Source organism: Megalopta genalis, chromosome 5 (genome assembly GCF_051020955.1).
Source record: "Megalopta genalis isolate 19385.01 chromosome 5, iyMegGena1_principal, whole genome shotgun sequence".
NCBI lineage: Eukaryota > Metazoa > Arthropoda > Insecta > Hymenoptera > Halictidae > Megalopta > Megalopta genalis.
Window position 1 is genome coordinate 2,167,210 of NC_135017.1, and position 10,455 is coordinate 2,177,664.

The 10,455-nt window shown below is 32.3% G+C and overlaps 1 protein-coding gene and 1 long non-coding RNA gene across 3 annotated transcripts in view; both read left to right on the top strand.

The window, feature by feature from the left end:
- The window catches only part of LOC117218267 (uncharacterized), a 165,223-nt gene that overhangs the window by 31,862 nt on the left and 122,906 nt on the right, over positions 1-10,455 (top strand). The window lies entirely within an intron of this gene.
- On the top strand, positions 2,501-6,932 carry LOC117221709 (uncharacterized). Its single transcript, XR_004490556.2, has 3 exons — positions 2,501-5,340; positions 6,230-6,561; positions 6,660-6,932. It is a non-coding gene; the product is annotated as an uncharacterized LOC117221709 (long non-coding RNA).

A 10,455-nucleotide genomic window follows, 5' to 3' on the forward strand; every position in this document is an offset into this window, starting at 1 on the left:
GTGCTAGTTTGTAGGCCTCTTCGGGAACTGACGTCGTAGATCGTAAATCGTTCGGTTCTCCACCTAATAATTGAAATATTCCGTTGTTACGGTTGTAGCTACGTTATTGAGATAACGAATTTTACTTTAACTACTGTTTACAATTTAACAGCCTGTAATTTATTTTTTATTAAAAAATATATATACTTCTGCAGAACTTCTATATATAGCTTGTAAAAAATAATGATGTAAAGTAAAATGAGCAAATAGTTACCTCGTGTTATAAATTAACAATTAATTTCCGATGTTTATATATTTTGTTACAAGGAAAACGAATTGTAATTTTTGAGGTAAAATAATATTGGACGTACATGCGAAACACCTTAAACATGGAAATTTCTAAGAGAACTTGTAATAATTGTTTGTCAAGCTGACGACCTTACCGATTTCAGTAACCTTGAGCAATGTCTCTGTATGGTTGTAAACTTATTTCACTTACATTAACTTTCTACTTTTTACTATCAGTTTTCAGTTACGAAAATGAGTTAGATTTGAAACCTAACCCAGGCTGAAGTTTGGCAAAATTTGACTTGGATGACGGATAAGAAATAAGAAGATATTGAATAAATATCGAATCGAATAAAAATGTATCTAGAGAACAATTTATCCGAATAAAAGATTTTATTGGAATAAAAATTCATCCGAATAAGAAGTTACTTGCTATTCGAATAAGAATTTATTTGTACAGGTATTAATTTGGATAATTATCGATATGAATAAAAATTATAAATGTAGTGTTTTTCCATAGTTTATTGATCAATTTCTTCCATGTTAATTTTTACAATTAACTGTTTTTGTCGGCTGCTGTACTGGAAAGTTTGTTATTTCTTGGTAGATTGATCATTGATGCATAAATAAATAATTTTTCTTTGACTGCAAAGGATGTCATCGTACATTCCGGAATTCATGTACGTATACAACACACATGTATTTACAAAATTACGTGAAAAGAACGGTTAACAATTATTGGAATTATTAACCGAATAATTCTACAATCTGTATTCGAATAATTTATTAGAAGAAATAAGTAAAAATATTTAGAACGATATAAGTACGAATATATAGAATAATTTGTTATATAATAATTTGTATAATGAATAATCATTATTCGAATAAATAGATAGAATAATTTTTATTAATAATTGTAATTCGAATAAATGCAACGAATAATTTGTTACGAATAATGAATATTTGTAATTCGAATAAAATATTCGACTTTCATACGAATAATTATTTTAGATAAATATTTTTTCGTAATAATTCGAACATTGTCCAACTATCACCCAAACCTCACACAGATCTAATCTACGCCTCGTTGATATCGTAAATTATTAATCCAGATCTATATCAGATTCGACTATCGGTTTTATTAGCTGGAGAAAAAAGCTTTACATAATTATTTACATTGGGGGAACTGCTCTGATAACTTTGACCTTGAGATATGTTATCATCTAGTAACCGCTCGTTATTTCTCAATAGTTTATTAATTATTAAAAATAAGTCATGAATTGCCACTTTTTAGTATTTTAATAATGTTAATCGTTTAAATAAAGTTGATTATATGATATAGTTCTTGAATATTATTAATAGAACATTTCCTTTAAAACCTCAATGTACAGTGATGTGCGTAGTTATATTATAGATTGAAAGTAATTTTTACATTGTTACTGATGTCTAAACGAAAACTTAATAAAATATCGTACTTGTATATTTCTATTTTTTCTATTATTTGTAATATAGAAATATACAAATACAATATATGGGTATTCACAATATAATATATGGTATTCTTTATAAATATATAGGGTGTCTCAGTTACAGAAGGACACCAACACTGGTGTGAATAATTATAAACTCAAAGTAACTTCTACAAGACTCTACAGAATTATTGGAGATTAATATTGTTGAAACCATCTTTATGGTTGAATCATAAATGATTGAATGAATATTGTAATTCAAGCTAAAAATGCAATCAAAATGATGAAACGACAATAAAAGTTCACTCTTACTATTGAAAATTTATCCTTGCTATAGTAAATTCATTGCTGCCATTATAGATGGTTTGTTGATATTATAAATTGTTTATTGCTATTGTAAATTCAATGTTACTATCGTAAATTCAATGTTGCTATTGAAAATTCAATGTTGCTATAGTAAATTCAATGTTACTATTATAAATTGATTGTTCTTGCTATTGAAAATTCAATGTTTCTATTATAAATTGATTGTTTTTATTGTAAATCCAATGTTGCTATTGAAAATTCAATGTTGCTATTAAAAACTCAATCTTGCTATAATGAATTCAATCTTGCTATTGAAAATTTATCCTTGCTGTTGAAAATTCAATACTGCCATTGTAAATTCAATGTTGCTGTTGTAAATTCATTCTTGTTATAAACTATTGTCATAAACTAACACACGCCAGTCGCTTTTAGTGTTCGGTAGATTCAATGTTGAATCATAAGCGGCAGGGTTTTCGTATCGGCTGAATAGGACAAGAATACACAGAATGGACAATGGCCATCCAGTATATTCTTCATGTGATACGAGAGAATTTCTCGGCGATAAATTTCCAAATCGCTGGATTGAACGTAACGGACAGGTATCATGGTCGGCTCGTTCACCTGATCTAACTCCACTCGATTTCTTTTTGCGGGGAAAACTGGAGGATTATGTTTACCCCGAGCAACCAACCACACCAGAGAACATGCGAGAGAAAATAGTTAGGTCTCGTGCATCTATTCCATCGGGATTGGCTCGAAAGAGTTTCAATCGATTCAAAATCTTGTGAAACATTTAACACTAGGACATTAAGTCAAAATTACTGATTTTTTCTATTAGAGTGGTTCAAAAATTTTCAAATGTCTGTATTTGATCAATTATTTTGTTTAAGTGCATATTTTTACTGTAACAAAAGTGTGTAGGTGAAATATAAATTAGTTAAACGGCATGGCAACTAAGGCAATGATTGAGATATTGACATGAAACAAATGGCATTTAATAACGAAAACTGTAGAATTCCATGAAAAAAATTCACATGATCCTGAAGCTTCCAAATTTCCTCAAACATCTTTTTCTATTTTCCAACCTTTACTCGATATTATGACATTGCTGAATCTTTTTAATAGACTCAGGAGTAGATTCAAAAAATCGTAACTCGGACAATAATTTATATAATGAAATGACATGAAGGACATTTGATAGTATAAACCACGTACATTCAGGAAAAAATTTCATGTGATCCAAAGAGAGAATTTCAGATATTTTTATATAATTTTCTTTATTTTCCATTTCTTACTCGATATCATGACTTTGTTGAATCTTTTGGTCAAACGTAGATGTTGATTCAAAAAATCGTAACTCGGACAATAATTGAGATATTCCCATGAAGCAGATAGTGAAAATCGATAGTGAAAACTGCCTACATATGTATGTACATGGAAGTATGAACGACCACATAGTTGTCAAAAATGTTGGCTGTCCGAACGTCAACTAGAATTTCTTAATTGCCTCCGTAATTGGCGGAGATTATTTTTATTTTACGCAGGTAGAGATCATGAGTAATTTTCTGTTCAAATGTGTCTCGAGAAACATTATGTATAAAGGGACGGCTTCGGGGCTCCGCATGAGATTTAGCCGCGAGGTCTCATCACGTGTAGCACACTCAAGAACAAAGCCAACGGCGTAGAAGAAGTTCATCAGCACTGAGAAAATTGCCCACACGGTAAAGAAACCTACCGTTTCCCGCTTATGTGTTGGAAAAAATACAATGCCACCAGCCTGTCGCGGAACTAGTCAAACTGAAACATTAAAATCGCATCATGTGTACAGGGTGCCACAATATTATATGTCAGGAACAACATAACCTGTTTCTAGACCCACGGTTTAATGGATATTGATGTAAGTAACTTGCCGTAAAATTGACCTTGACATTTGGCAATTCATCGTGAAAAATCAGAGATTAGTTTACTTAAATTACGTCGTTTCTTCAAAGGAATTTATGTAATGTTAAATTTGTTAAATTACTAAAGTACAAAATAAAGTTCGCTTTAACATGAAATAAAAATAATAATGTACCAGAAAGATTCCATTATTTGTAACATTTATTTGTTATATTTCAAATAGAATATGTGAAACAAACAGGAGTTGAATATTGTGTAAAACGTTTAATTTCATTTTAAACTATATTTATAAAATATATTTTTAGAGCATACAATTTTTTAAACAACATTCTCGTAGCAAAAACTTTTCCACTTTAAAAACTACTGTGCGACGTTAAGAAGTCGTTGATCGTTTCGTAAAAGTAAAGACACACATTATGTATATCGCGAAGTCCTTGGCACGGTCGCTTTAGTATTTCACGACTTCACACGTCAAATTAACCTTGCGTGCATATTTAAGTTTGGTGCGATTTCTATAGCGGGCTATATTTAAAGAAGTGTGTGTGTGAATTGCTGTTCTACTGTGTGACTCGTTACTTCTTCAGTGGTTCGCTTCGATCTGCGTCGACAATGAGAATGTTTCTGTTAACTGTCCAACCGCCTAAATATTTAATCGCTTATGCTATTTTTACAATTTTCAAACGAATTCGAAATTGATCCCAGTATTCATACTTGTCGGTTGACTGTGGTTTCTATTGAAATAAGTTCTATGCAAATTGTAATCGAAAATTATCACACATGATAATTGGGTGAATTGGTCTTTGGTGTTTGGATTGGTAGGATTGGGATCACGTGTTTCTAGCTCCATCGAATTTACAAATGTTTAGTTGATTTAGTGGACTTGTCATTGGTTAAACACATACAAAAGAGAAATAAACGCGAGGAAACCATAATGCTGCATTAATTAACACAGGTTTCCGCGCGGTTAGTTTGATAAATAAATCCATTCGGAGATCGAGGTTAGAAAGTGAGGTTAGGACAACCAGATACGAATGTATAAGGGAAACGTGAATATGCAAGGAATGAAGGTGTAAAAAGAAAAGTTATTGCAAATACAGAGGAAAATCACATATTCGGATAAAGTAAGTATAGCAATGCTGGGAAGACAGGCAAGTAGTAGGAAAGTCTCAGATAAGATGAAAGAGAGAGTGATGGAAAAGTTCTTAGAATAGAAAAATATGGGAATAGAGGATCTAAAAGGGGAAGGGAAGGATGGAATGGAAGAATGATGAAAGAAATGAAGGAGCAGATCACAGAGCTCATAACAGAATTAAGAAAAGAGTTGACGGAGAAAAGAAAATATAGGGAAAATGAGAGAAAAAGGGAGAGAAAGGAATAGGAAGATGAAAAGAAGGTGCTGGTAAGTAGGATAAAACAGTTGGAATACAAAGAGAAAAAAGGAGAAATAATATTGTAATTAAAGGAGTAAAATAGGAGAAAGAGAAGACGGAGAAGCTTGTCAAGAGAGTGAGAGAGTGAGAGCGAGAAAGAGAGAGAGAGAGAGAGAGAGAGAGAGAGAGAGAGAGAGAGAGTAGTGATAAGAGAGAAATTATGGTAAGGAAAAAGAAATCTGAGCAAGGAGTATACATAGAGTACGACTTGATGTACAAGTCTGAATTTTCGTGGAAATCTTCGTTTTTGTAATTAACTTTCTCAACATGAAAAGTAAGGTAATACAACGTTTGTCCACTGAACAATTTCTTGTGATAAAATTGAAGTAAAGGTAGTGTTACTTTTCACTTAATTAATATGTATATATCTCCTGACATTTCGTTAATTATGTTTATGGCTATATCTCTTGGATTTTTTAGTTGAGAAAGAAATACTATATGAAAAATATAATTTGATTTTTCACATAGAAACTGACAGAATTGTTTCAAGATATTCAAAATTGTATTTAATACGCCGCAGGATATATTGAAGAATCTGCTGCATTTAAGAAAAATGTAAATATAGTTGCAGAATTTAATTTGATTTTTTACACAGAAAACGATCGAACCTTTTCGAGGTATAGTTCTCACGCGGCAAGAAGGCTTCTCTCTGTTTACATTGCTCCTTTTACTAGCTATCCCACTGCCGCAGTATCCTATTGCTATTGGCCGAGAACAGTGACGAAGACCACCGTCGGCCAATAGCGACCGATAGCTGCGGTAGTGAGGTAGTAGGAGGGGGTTAATAATAGGAGCGGGACTGTAAACGTAAAGGTGTCTTCCTGTCACGTGAGAACTATACACAATATTTTGTTTCAGATTTAATGAAAGGATCCATCGCAATTTAGAGGAAATGCAAATATGGATAAATAACTTGATTTAATATTTTAATAGGAAGTGATGGAAGCTTTTTGCGAAACACAATATTTCTTTTCAGATATATCGAGATGGTGCATTGCAATTTAAAAGAAATACAAATATCGATAATTAGCTTGATTTGATTTTTTACACAGGTAATGATAGAACGTTTTTGCGGAACACAATACATTTTGTTTCAGATATAATGGGAGGATACGTCGCATTTAGAAAAAATATAAGAATGCAGAATTTAATTTGATTTTTTGCACAGAAAATAATAGGATTATTTTGAGGTACATCATATTTAGTTTCATATTTAACTGGAAAGATACATTATAATTTAAAAGAAATATGAATATGGACACATAATTTAATTTCTTTTTTCACATAGAAAATATCGGAATTTGTTTAAGCTACACAATATTTTATTTTATGTTGAATACGTTCCATACGTTAAGCAGGAATTTGTGAAAAGTATACAACTCATAATGAAAACGAAGGAATCGATATAACCACATGGATCGACGATACATCAACGACAATATACAACAAAAGATTAAACTTTTTATTATACCATTCATTACAATATTCACTAACATGCATGCAGTGACGAGTGCACACATACCGCGTGTCTCATGAAAATACAAAAAATGCTACCAATTCATTAACTGACTAGTTAATTTAAATAACTTGTTCTTTCGCGAAAATGCAACCGCGGCTTTGTTTACGAGTTATTAACGAAAACCGGTGACCAATGAGCTCGGCTGGTGCTAACTCACTGGCTTGGCCGCCAACTGATCTCGTCTCTCATTGGTCACTGTTTTTCATTAATAACTCGTAAACAAAATCTCGGATTGCATTTTCGCTAAGGAAAAAGTTACTTCAAATGTCCTGAGGAACCCCTTATTTCCCGATTTTGAGTAAATTTGGGACTTCCTGTACTTCGATAAAAATGTTATAATGAAAAACTGTAAACGCTGCGTTAAATTCTTATCTTCGTAAAATATATTCCGTATATTACGTAAATGGAAGTAAACTATTACATAATGTTAATTACATTCATTGCGTAATTACAATCACTGAAGGCTGACCGATCAACACGTTCTTCATTTTCATGAGACAAACGGTGCGTTTTTTTACGTTTGCTCGTTACTGTACATATATTATAAAATTACAAGGTTCAGGTAACAATAAGCGTAACTAACGATGGTGTGAAAAATGTGAAATGGAAATATTGAAAATGTTCGAATATTTTCGTTCTAAAGTTCAGCTGAGAGATCGTAAATCACAGGTCCAATCAACGTTACAGTGCTGACTAACGATGCGCCGCGGTTACTGTCTGCCAAACTAGCGTTAGGAAATTGGATCAGCGTGGGAAAACGGCGGTTTCGCGGCATAGTAAAAAACGATTGGATGTTATAGAGTTCTTGATCGATGGCTTCGCGTATGTATGTCGAACGAGGCTTTGTCAACCGTATGTTTCGAGTTCAGTATTAGGCTGGATATATCGGTTGTTGTCACACTAAGGATTTATACGAATTTCAACGCAAATATTCTGAAAGTCTTGCATCATATAAGAAATTTGGAAGTATTAATAGGTTGATTCATACCATCAGTTTTGATATTTAACTTGAAATAGGGTAACAAGATGATTAAAGAAGTATTAGAGTACAAACATAGTAAAATAAGCATTTTTCACCGTTTGTGGTCACTTGTTCAGCAATCGAGCAACTTTCGTATTTCACATTTTTCCCGGAAATGCGTTGTTTTCTAGATATTTAGATTTCAAGTTTTCAAATGTGCACCGAGCATAATTTTAATGACAAAGGAAAGAATAAAGTATAAGATGTAAAATAATAACAATAAATCTACCTGTATACAGACACTTTTTTTACTCACAATTTTAAATTCTTTCAAAGTGCATAGCCGGATGAAATAGTCAAATGTGTCACCTAACAAAATTGATTTTCAGTTAGATCTTTCGATAGGCTACTGATTGAAAAGCCACTCACGCAATTTTCAAGTTTTTACTCTCCGTAGGGCGCGCGTGACTTTTAAACGAAGCAAAAACTGCCACGCTGAAAAATCTCTGTACGTTGCAATTGTAAAAAACAAAGAAAAACTCGATTTTTTATTTTTCGATTAGGATAGCTATTTCAAAAATGTCTAAAAAATAATAATATTGCCTATAACCGCAATTCGAAACGTGCAGATTTTTTACTCTATTTGCCCTATACGAAAAATCTGAAAAAAATACATATTAATAATAACAAGGCATTATTAAGATAAAAATAAAAATATGGTGCTTCCACCGCCTTATTCTGAAATCAGCATTTCAAAATTTCCAGAGTTTTTTAAATCTCGATTTTGCAACAGAAAATTCTGAAAAAATTCAGAGTTTTGTGCTCCATTAGGTAGAAGATCCATGAATTTTTTCATAATTTACCGTTGAGTAGAACAGAAGTAGCGCATAATCTGCTAACCCGATTTCATTCTGTAACTACCTTGTGCCCGAGTTGTCCGAGTGTATTTTCAATCAGTGGTCTATCGAAAGATCTAAACAAAAATCAATTTGATTAAGGAGGCACCTTTGACCATTTTATCCGACTATACTCTTTCTATACAGGGTATATCATTTCAGTTGAGATTAAACAAAATCTCGTAGATACATGATTAAAAAGAAAATCGATCTGACACATGTGTCCTTCAATATTTCAAGTGAAGTGTCAAATGGCACTACTACTTTTTTAACGCGTGGGCATTTTCAAGGTTGTTTCAAGGTCATCTTGCTTTTTTTTATTGCAAACCTATATTTTTTAGTTCGGAATCATATTCTATGTGAAAAAAATGCATGATTTTTGTTTGAAACATTTTTTTGTAAGTTCAATATTTTTTAAGACATTTAGCTGATTGTTCATGTTTATGTTAAGAATAATTTTCTTTTTCTATTAAAATGATCACATGTTACTTTCTTTTGGAAGATATTTTATTTCATTTAAGAACATCACATTACAAAAAGAATGTTTCAAACAAAAGGTGTGCATTTTTTTCACGTAGCACATGATTCCGACATAAAAAATATAAGTTTATGATAAAAAAAAATACAATATGACCTTGAAATAACTTTGAAAACGCCGACACATTAAAAAAATAATAGTGCTATTTATAACTCTGTATAACTCTGAAATATAATTTTTACATAAATTTATAAAAGGCAATCCTCAACGTGGTGATGCGAAGCAAGTATACACAAATAATAATAAAACAAACAAAACTTTGATTTTAGTAACATAAATTGCAATTCTTATCTACGGGTCTGAATGGACCCGGCATCCACCGTGCGGAGGTTAATTCAATCAATATTGATTTTTACTATATTGGTAAACGGAAATTAAATTAAATTTGGACCATATGAATCGTTGTGAGGTAATAAAAGTTGATGAGGCTTTAGTTAGAGCGAATATTGAATTTGACTGTTGTAATAAATTATTAATTTTCATGATGTCTGCACTGCGATACTTTCGTCTCTGTAAGCCTCGGATCTAACCTTCGTAAGCATGAATAATAAATGAAGGTGCCCTAGCACGATTTCCGCGTCAGCATTATTTATCACTATAAAACTCGGACTCGGCATTATTAGGTCAGAAGTCGGATAATCATGTCAATTTGCGTGCGTGCGGCGTCGCGGATCTCGTGTCATAAACGGGAATGTAATTCCTCGTAGTGTCCCTGGGGAAAGCAAGATTAGGGTGGATACGTATCATGCTCCCCGCTGACAGAAAATTACTATTAAATTCAACGCTGTGGTACAATTGTCACGTTAAACTTCTTGCAACAAATAATACTATTGATATTACGTTTTGCCGTGCGAGTTGATTCTTATCGCGTCTCTTGTCACGTTATTACGAAGAGAATTCCGTTGACGCAGCAATTGTTGCAAAAGTATATCATTTTATCTCGTGTTGTTCTATAGAATGAATAAAATGCAATTTAGGAGACCTTGGTCGCGCCACGCGTTTTTAGATAAATATTTGGTGTACAAATTGATATGTGACCTTTCCTTCGCATTCTTTATATGCACGGGCTGTCGCATGTACACTCCCCTCCAAAATTATTAGAACGCTAATACTTTTAGAACTTTAGGGGAACATTTTTGCAATAAAACATTTCTTCTAAAATGTTTTATA